The 9,637-nt window shown below is 38.4% G+C and overlaps 1 pseudogene; it reads left to right on the top strand.

Annotated features, from left to right (window-relative positions):
- Window positions 1–3,219: 3,219 nt before the first annotated feature.
- On the top strand, window positions 3,220–5,162 carry LOC137957024 (ribosomal RNA small subunit methyltransferase-like; annotated as a pseudogene).
- Window positions 5,163–9,637: the final 4,475 nt, after the last annotated feature.

Consider the following 9,637-nt stretch of genomic DNA (forward strand, 5'->3'; position numbering starts at 1 on the left):
ATCACTTCAAACTTCTCGGTTTCATCACTTGTGCTCTCATACTCTACTCTCAACCTGTCTTTATACAGGGCACCTTCATTGAAGATCACATCTTTGCTCCTGATAACCTTACGACTTTGGTCATCCCAGAAGCGATAACCAAACTCCGTACCACCATAGCCAATAAAAAATATATTGTAGATTTAGCATCAAGTTTACTTCTAACAACAAAATCAATGTGAATATAAGAAACACAACCAAAAACCTTCAAGAAATAAAGGTTTACCTCTTTGCTGCTCTAGACCTCTTCTGGTATTTTGCAATCCGATGGTGTTGAGGGACATATGTTGATCAAATTGGCAGCGGTGCTAATAGCCTCAAACCAAAACATATTTGGCAATCCCACATGTAATCTCATGCTCCTAGCACGCTCGTTCAAAGTTATGTTCATCCTCTTTGCGACACCATTTTGTTGAGGTTTTTCAGGAATGGTCTTCTTCATCTTGATTCCAATATCACCACGGTACCGCTTGAAATCATCATCTATGTATTATCCCCCATTATTTGACTGCAAGTACTCCACCTTCAAATATGTCTCATTCTGTACGATTGCTCTCCATCTCTTGAATGTATAAAAGACATCAAATTTCTTTTTCAGGAAATAAACCTATACGTTTTTGCATGCATCACCAATAAATGTCACTTAGTAGTTACAACCACCAAGGGATGTAACAGTTGAGGGCCCCCACACATCAGTGTGAACCAACTCCAATTTTATTGTCTTTTTCTCCTTTCCAGCCTTAGAAAAGCTAACCTTTTTTTGCTTGCTGAAAATACAACTTTCACACAAACTGTTATTAATAGTTTTCAACTGTGGTAGCTTCCCTTTGAACTAAAGAACTTTCATTCCCTTCTCACTCATGTGATTGAGCTTATAATACCACAAATCAGAATCAATAATAGCATCAGCAACTGCAACCGTGTTTTTGCAACAGGAAGTGATGTAAAGAGTTCTAGTTTTAACTCCTCGTACAATAACCATGGCTCCCTTAGTGACTTTCCAGGCAACACCATTAAAAGTCACATTATGACCCTCATCATCAAGCTACCCTACTAAGATCAGATTACACTTCAGTTTTGGTACATGTCACACCATGAGAATTTTTCACATTGTCCTGTTTGATATCCTCAAACTGACATTACCAATATCGACAATATCTAAAGGTTTTCCATCAGCAAGATACACCTTCCCGTGATCTTCAACAACATAATTCTCCATGATCTCACGATGCGTAGTGGTGTAAAAAAAAACTTATGAATCTAACATCCAAGAGTTAATAGGGCTATCAACAGACAAGAGTAAAACATCTTGTACCTCTTCAGTCACTGCATTTGCAACATCATTTTTTTTTCATCCTTCTTCGATGCTCTGCAGTTCTTCTTTATGTGACTAGACTTGCCACAATTCCAGCATTCCACATTTCTTCCGAATTTGGACTTGCTTCTACCATTTCTTGATTTCCCTCTACCATTGTTCTTGTTGGAATTCTGCTCGAAGTTCCTGCCCCTAGTATCAACACTTAGGGAAAAATTAGATGTCGTCTCTTACCCCTTCCGTTAGGTCGCTCCCTCCGGGATTGGAACTCACAACGTAAATAATGGTTTTGATACCAAATGTTTAGCACCTAGCCAATACTACCCAAAAGACCGGTTTGGTAGGTAGCGGAAAGCCAAGTACTTAACCTAGGATCATAACATAGCCAATTGTCCGCTTTAATTTATATGTTTACCTTTTTTTTTTTCTCAGTATCTGAAATGATTTTGTCTTCTCTAAAATAAATGAATTATTAATAATTATCGTGGCATGGGGTTGGCATTCCAAGAGTATCCGGTGAGCTCTTTAGTTTATTTGACCGGTCTGAGCTCCTATGAACCCACACGGAGCCGATGCCGATAAAGCAGGAATGGTTCGGGACTTTTGAACCTAGTGGTTGGGCACACATAATTATGTCATGTTGTATATAAATGACATTATTTTTTACAATTATAAGAAATTTAAAGTATAGAATTCTGATGAGCAACTAAATAATACATATTTAAAACTCTATAGGTGACGCGACAAATGATAATGACCCAACTATTTAATTTTTTTGCAAACATGGTCAACAATAGGTATTGGGTGGTATCGAATCAAGCTAATTCATGAGCAGTTGTAGCTCGGCTCCATTTGATTCAATTTATCTGGATCTCGAACTGATAAGGCTCGGTTGAGTTAACAAACCAAGTTTGACTAAACCATAGTTCGGTTCAAAAGTTCGCGAACCGACTTGTTAATTTAATGAGGGCCCGGAAGGCAGGAGCCAAGAACGGGAGTCATTATAAAGAGCTCAATTACAATTTTAGGCTCGAGGCTAGGCTTAGTTCAAATATAGGTAGATTCGGTCAACATACAGGAATGCCAAGTGTGTGACCTCACACAATGAGGGAAAACGTGTAGTGGGGCAGTCTCTTCTAGAAGAGCTGTTCAGGTATGAGTCGGGCATTCTGAGGCATTTAAGGCTGTGACTAGACATGTTAATGTATAAATTGGAAGAAAATAAGTTACTTTAAAACTAAATTAATTATTTTAATTCTATAAATTCTATTAACATGTACCCAAAAGGCCTATCAATTAAGTCAATAAACTAAATTATATTTTCTAATGTTACCAAAATAAAAATAAAGAATGGATTTTCGAAAATAAGATTCAGTGTTATTATTATTTAAATAAAATTATTCAGAATTATTGGAGTATCTCTTTTTCCCTCCATCCTCTTAACAATTCAGATATTTGCAGAAGATAAAAAAATGAAAATGATGAAGGAAATTCAGATATGCAAAAACGTAAGAACGCAATGAAAGCTACAATTTTTTTTATTTCAAGGACTTCGAAACCAATCCCAGAAAGACAGTCACAGGAACGCTCAACTTTTAAAAAATTCTGATAAATTTAGTTTTATTCATATACCTCCTCTCCTCTCGTCCCCTCTCGCAGTGCCTGCTGCCGCCGATCGGCCTCCTCTCCTCTCCTCTCCTCTCCTCTCGCCCTCTTGCAGTGCCTACTCCCTGTCACTCCCCACCGCTCTGCGACTATTCGACGAGACGCACACGCAGCACCGTTTGGTTTGGCGGCTGTCGTTCGTCATAAAACCCGAGAGTCGGGACTTGCACTCTCCACCTTTCCATTGAAAGCGAGAACTAGAAAACCCTAATCTCCGTGGATTTTTTATTCCAATGGCGGGTGGAAAGATCCAGAAACGGAAACCGGCTGCGTATGCTACCGTAAACCATTACCAGGGGGTGTTCCTTTCCACAAGTCGAAAGGATAACACAAACTGAAAAATCCCATGCTAGTAGAAACTATTGTTCAGAAGTCGGGTATCAAGACCACGGATGTCGTTCTTGAAATTGGTCCCTGTATTGGTAATCTTACTAAAAAGCTCCTTGAAGCTGCCTAGTCCGTTATTGCCATTGAGTTAGATCCTCGCATGGTTTTGGAGTTGCAACGCCGCTTTCAAGGGATGCCATTTTCGAATAAATCGAAGGTTGTTTTATTTTTCAAAAGTTTCTTTTTGGTTTTTAATTGATTTGAGCACAAGTGTTTTCAAAAGTTTCTCTCCTGTTTTTAAAATAACAATGACAAAGCATTATGATAGTTGGGGATTGCTGCATGGCTCATATTCCTGGCTGATAACAACCGTTGTTCTGCTCAACAAACGCACACATACACACCCAAAAAAAAACCCATTTTATCTCTGCCTTTTAATCTACCAATGCGTTCATGCATCTATTCTTAGAACAGGACTAGACATAATTCTTGTAAAATCAAACTAAATTGATGAACATCATGAATTATAGTAATTGTCTTTTCATGTAACAAGCTAGAGAGTTACCCTTTTCTGCTAATTGAAAAGAGTACACAAATATAGGGTTTCATGAGCAATTTGAGGTTTCTCTTATTGTACTGTCCATTCTTCATCAATCAGTTCCATGCAGAGGTTCTCCCGGTGTTCATTCTTTTGTCCCTATGAATTTGTGCTTTTTAGAGGATGATATAGATGCTCCTAGTCAATTTAGTTAATCCATGTTCTCTTTTTAAACAATATTTTTTCATATTTTGGGTATTCTCTTTACTTTGCCTTTTAGAATATTTAATTTGATGGGGGTTTTACAGGTTATACAAGGAGATGTTCTTAAATGTGACCTTCCATACTTTGACATTTGTGTGGCAAATATTCCTTATCAGATCTCTTCCCCCCTCACTTTCAAGCTCTTGTCTCACCAACCAGCCTTCAGATGTGCAGTTATTATGTTCCAAAGAGAATTTGCTATGAGACTTGTTGCTCAGCCAGGTGGTTCTCTATATTGCCGGCTTTCAGTGAACACTCAACTTTTGGCCCGGGTCTCTCATCTCCTCAAAGTAGGAAGAAATAATTTCAGGTCTCCTCCAAAAGTAGATTCTTCTGCCTGTGAGTTTCAAGGAAAGGGATGGGTTAGTCCGTTTATGTTTCAATAGGAAGAATAAAACACTGGGCTCAATTTTCCGCAAAAGTCTGTCATTTCATTACTGGAGAAAAACTATAAGACACTGTTGTCATTGCAGAATTTGCAAAGTGGGTATTCTGGAGTGGAAGATGATTTGGGTGTTTTGGGGGATACTAGTGAAGACCACAACATGGAAGTTGACCGGGGAAGAGATGACGATGAGATGGAGGTGGAGGATGGAGAGGTGAATGTAGGAGATGAGTCTGATTTCAAAGAAAAGGTTTTAGGGGTGTTGAGACAAGGAGACTTTGAAGAGAAGAGATCTTCAAAGCTCACTCAAGTGGACTTATCTGCTCTCTCTGTTCAATAAGGCCGGTGTACACTTCTCATCATGCTGACAATTTTGACAGGATTAAGAGTTTATATCCATTTTGGTGTCACTTTTTTTTTTTTTGTAGCCAGCAAAAATTAGTTCGATCCTCTTATTTTATGATTACTTCTCTTTCATTTGGATGAGTTAAAGTTGTTATGGATTGTATTAGTGTGACTCAAAATTGCAAATTTGTAATGTATTTGATTAAGAGTATGCAGAAGGTTTGTATTGCTTGAATTTGTGTATGGAATCCCATTGAAGGGCGACTATGTAATGAACCAGGAAAAGTGAGTTATGCCGTTTCAGCTGAAAGGCTGGGCAGGTGTTTTTGAAAACAAAAGCCACTTGAGAAAATCAATTATGTGAGTTTCACTGCACGTTATTAGGCTTTATATGTATCTTGTAGTTGTCATACACCGCTGAGGCTCATTGACTGCAGTTGAAACAAAACGTGTTAGGTGGCATTTATATTGAACTTCCTTGGATACGGGCAAGTTGTTCATTGTACAAGAGAACTACACAATGAAACCATCAATTTTTCTTTAATTTCTTGTGCAAATAACTGAGCAAAGTTTCAGCTGTCTAGAGTACACTGGTTAAATCTCGAAAGATAAATAATAGCTAAGATACATAAATCACAATAGGAAGGATACAAGCTTTTAAATTTCTTGAGTTGGATAACGGTAGAAATTAAGTGAGATGTACAGGGTGATAGCCATAAGCGTCAATGAATCTAATTGTCAATAGTGTTGGGGTGAATCTGCCAAACATTTAGGGCCGCATACTCTTCTAAGCATTCCTTCAACTGAGCTTCACTGTAACCCTGCACAAATTATAGATACAAAACCTCAGAATATCGCCATGGATATGATGGAAGTTGTAGGTAGTTAACTATTACAAGATGAATGACTATTCAACATTAGCAAATATATGTGATTCAATACAAAGGCGATCCACCAGAGCAGCACATGAAAGTGGGGTCATATAAGTAAACCCCACATATTTGCCACAAGGATCTGACTTTACCAGGAATAGTAAATATTTGACTCCCAATTAAACAAATCAAAGTAGGAAAACTGGAGATGGAAGAGACTGCAACAAAACCTTCGGTGATGTTTGGTTATTACTGGATGCCTCTTTATTCTGAGTGAAATGCATTTCCTTGATCTTTGAAGAATATGACTTGCATGAATTCCTTACAATTTTGCAGGTTTCCAGCTCCTCTCTCACTTGAAGTTATTAGGATAAGATTAGAGAATAATTTCTATCGTACCCTGGATGCTGCAATGATGCTTGCAAATGCTGAATCATACTTTAGCAAAAATGTCAGATTGGTCCACGACCTCATTATAGCCTAGTGGTGGGTCCACACAATTTTTGTAGGAAAGCTTATGAGGTTTTAGTTTTCCTGGTTTTTTATTTGTAGATATCATTATTTCCATTTATCGTCTCCTATAGGTTTTATATTGTAATCCAATTTTTGGAATTGATTTTCTCTTTCTTTAGGAGAATATATTACTGCCCTTGCAAATGTAGGGCATTTCTCAGAGTTGGCTGGAGACTCCTCCAACCAGAATTCTTTCTTGTACAGAGACTCATTTACTTGAATAAGGAGAAAAAAAGAAAAGAGATCAAGTTTGCTTCCTGTTATTTATTTATTTTTTTGTTATTTATTGAACGCTTAAATAAGGTAATTAGATAATTAAATGCAATATAAAAGTTATCTAAATTTTATAAAATCATAAATTCTATTAACAAATACCCAAAAAGCTTATGAATAAAGTCATCCTCATGTATACTAAAATTAAGAAAATATATTACATAATCTTTAAAAAAAATACATTACATAATCAAGTAACTAGTTAATCTGTACAAAATAACTCGTTTTTATATGCAATTAATAAATATTAAACAAATAATAGGATGGAATTAATCAAATATTTAATCACGCAGAAATTTTGAATAAAATGATAAAATTGACACCCTAATTTAAGATTAGACAACCATTGCATTTAGCTTTTATTGAAAAATGTTGTGTATGACAAACAAGGGAGACTATTTTGGTGAATTAAGTGGTGATAAGCTACAAATTTTCCAGACTGACAGCATTTTGACACCACTCTACCAAACAGTCATGCCCCAATCTTCCATCGCGCCACATTCCCCTGCGCCCCATTCCCAGCACACTGCTCAATCCGAATCCCGTCCTTGTGTTATTTGTACTTATCCCGTGGATGAGTCTTTGCAGGTTGTGAATTATATTGCAAGTCCACCTCTGCTGCACTCCAATCCTAATCCACTACTCCTACTGCTATTCTGATGGGATCTCATCCCATGCTCACACGAGCCAAGGCTGGTATTTTTAAACCCCGTCACTCGGTCGATCTTGTTTTCTTTGGATCTTCTGGTCTTCTCTTTGCTCTCCTGACATCCACTAAGCCTAAAGGGTTCAGATCTACTGCCAAGAATCCTGCCTGCCTTGCCGCTATGGATGAAGAAGTTCAAGCTTTGCAAAATAATCGTATTTGAATTTTGGTCCTTCGACCTGCTCATACCAATATTGTGGGTTCTAAATGGGTATTTCGGACCAAATATTTGCCTGATAGTTCTATTGAACATCTCAAAGCCCGTCTCGTGGCCAAGAGTATTACACAAGTCCCAGGTCTTGACTACACCGACACTTTTAGTCTTGTCATCAAAGCTACTGCTGTTCGTGTTGTTCTATCACTTGCTGTCACTAACCGATGGCCTTCTCATCAACTGGATGTCAAGGATGCCTTCCTCAATGGCCATCTTACTGAACAAGTATATATGGAACAACCTCCTGAGTATATTGATCATCGCTTCCCTAATCATGTTTGTAAGCTACAAAAGCCTCTCTATGGTCTCAAACAAGCACTCAGTGCTTGGTTTCAACGGTTCAACTCCTTCCTCATTCATCTTGGCTTCTACTGCAATAGTGCCGACACTTCACTCTTTATCTTTCACATGCAATCTGACATTATTTATTTGCTCCTATATGTTGATGATATTATTATTACGGGCAACAACTCCTCTCTTCTTGATAGTTTTACTTGTAAGTATCATTCTGAGTTCACTACTAAGGATTTGGGCTCTCTCAATTACTTCCTTGGTCTTGAAGCTACACCTACCACTGATGGTTTATTTCTCAGCCAGTTAAAATATGCACACGACATCCTTGCTCATGCTTAGTTACTTGACTGCAAGCCTGTTCACACTCCTATGGTTGTTTCTCAGCATCTAACTTCTGATAGTCAGTTTTTTTCAGATCCTACTCTTTACCTGTCTCTTGTTGGTGCTCTTCAGTATTTGACCATTACGCGTCCCGATATTGCTCATGCTATCAACTCCGTCAGTCAGTTTCTACACTCTCCCACTGATGATCATTTTCTTGCTGTCAAGTGCAGTCTTCTCTATGTCAAGGGTACCCTGCATTTTGGCCTCTCTTTCCGACAATCTGTTACTCCTGGTTCTTTGGTTGCTTACTCTAATGCTGACTGGGTAGGATGTCACGACACTCGTCGCTCTACCTCCGGTTATTCCATTTACCTTGGTGACAATTTAGTTTTATGGAGTGCCAACAAACAACCTACTGCTTCCCGTTCCAGTTGTGAGTCTGAGTATCGTGCTCTTTCTCTCACTGCTGCTGAACTTCTTTGGCTCACGCATCTTCTTCGTGACCTCAAGGTTTCTCTTCAATAGTGGCCTCTCCTATTATGCAACAACAAAAGTGCTATTTTTTTGAGCTCCAATCCTGTTGCTCACAAGCAGGCCAAACACATTGAGTTAGACATCCACTTTCTTTGTGAACTTGTTGTTGGTGGAAAACTTCACACTCAGTATATACCATCTCATCTACAATTTGCTGATATCTTCACTAAAAGTGTGTCGGCCTCTCTTTCAATATTTCCAATTCAAGCTACACGTCCGTCCAAATCCGACGCTCTGAGGAGGTGTTGAGGATTCGTTGCCATAATCTTAGGCCTTCCTTACAAGCACTATTGACCCTCCATTAATTAAGCTCAATTAAGCTTAATTAAATCAATTATTTCCGTTCAATGTAAAATCAATTCTTTCAGTTCAATGTAAAATCAAATCTTTCCATTGTAAATTCAAATCTTTTGAAAAATCTACTATCATGCAGTAACAAATTATATAAATAAAATACTCTCACCCATATCGGGTGGTGAATTCTATCAAACGTTCTCATTTGTGACTTAAGTTAAACCCCAATTACAGTGGTGGGTTAAACCATAGGATAAGATAACTTAAATTTACCCAAGTTACTGACCAAATATTGAGGAAAATGAGGGTAAAAACCTGTAAGGATGTGGAGCACTGACGAGTTGACGACAGACAGAATAGTAGAAGAGGTAGACAATGGAAGCTTAGAGGAGGAGATTTTTGCCTTGGCAGCAAAGGACGGCTTGGATTTGGTCGCCACAGACCAGACGTAAGGAGGTCAGCTCCAGTACAGATCCGAAGAGAAGAGACAGATCACACTCGCTGAAAAAGGGAAGATCGTTGCCAAAACCGCCTCTTCTGATGTCCAGGTCTGACTCGCCGAATGACAAAACCATGACTGCAATGAAGAGGCCGGTTTAGTCTTCAGATAGCGAGGTAGTTATTTGTTTAATCATATAAAAATATTTTTGTGATACATCTCGATTCTCGAGCCGGACGCGTTTCGTTAAATGGCTAGGAGATCTCTCGTCCCACAATCCCAACAGGAGGGAGACA

Source organism: Aristolochia californica, unplaced genomic scaffold (assembly GCF_029961685.1).
Source record: "Aristolochia californica isolate CCGP_79_NKW_82.1479 unplaced genomic scaffold, dmAriCali1.0.hap1 SCAF_2, whole genome shotgun sequence".
Classification (NCBI taxonomy): Eukaryota; Viridiplantae; Streptophyta; class Magnoliopsida; order Piperales; family Aristolochiaceae; genus Aristolochia; species Aristolochia californica.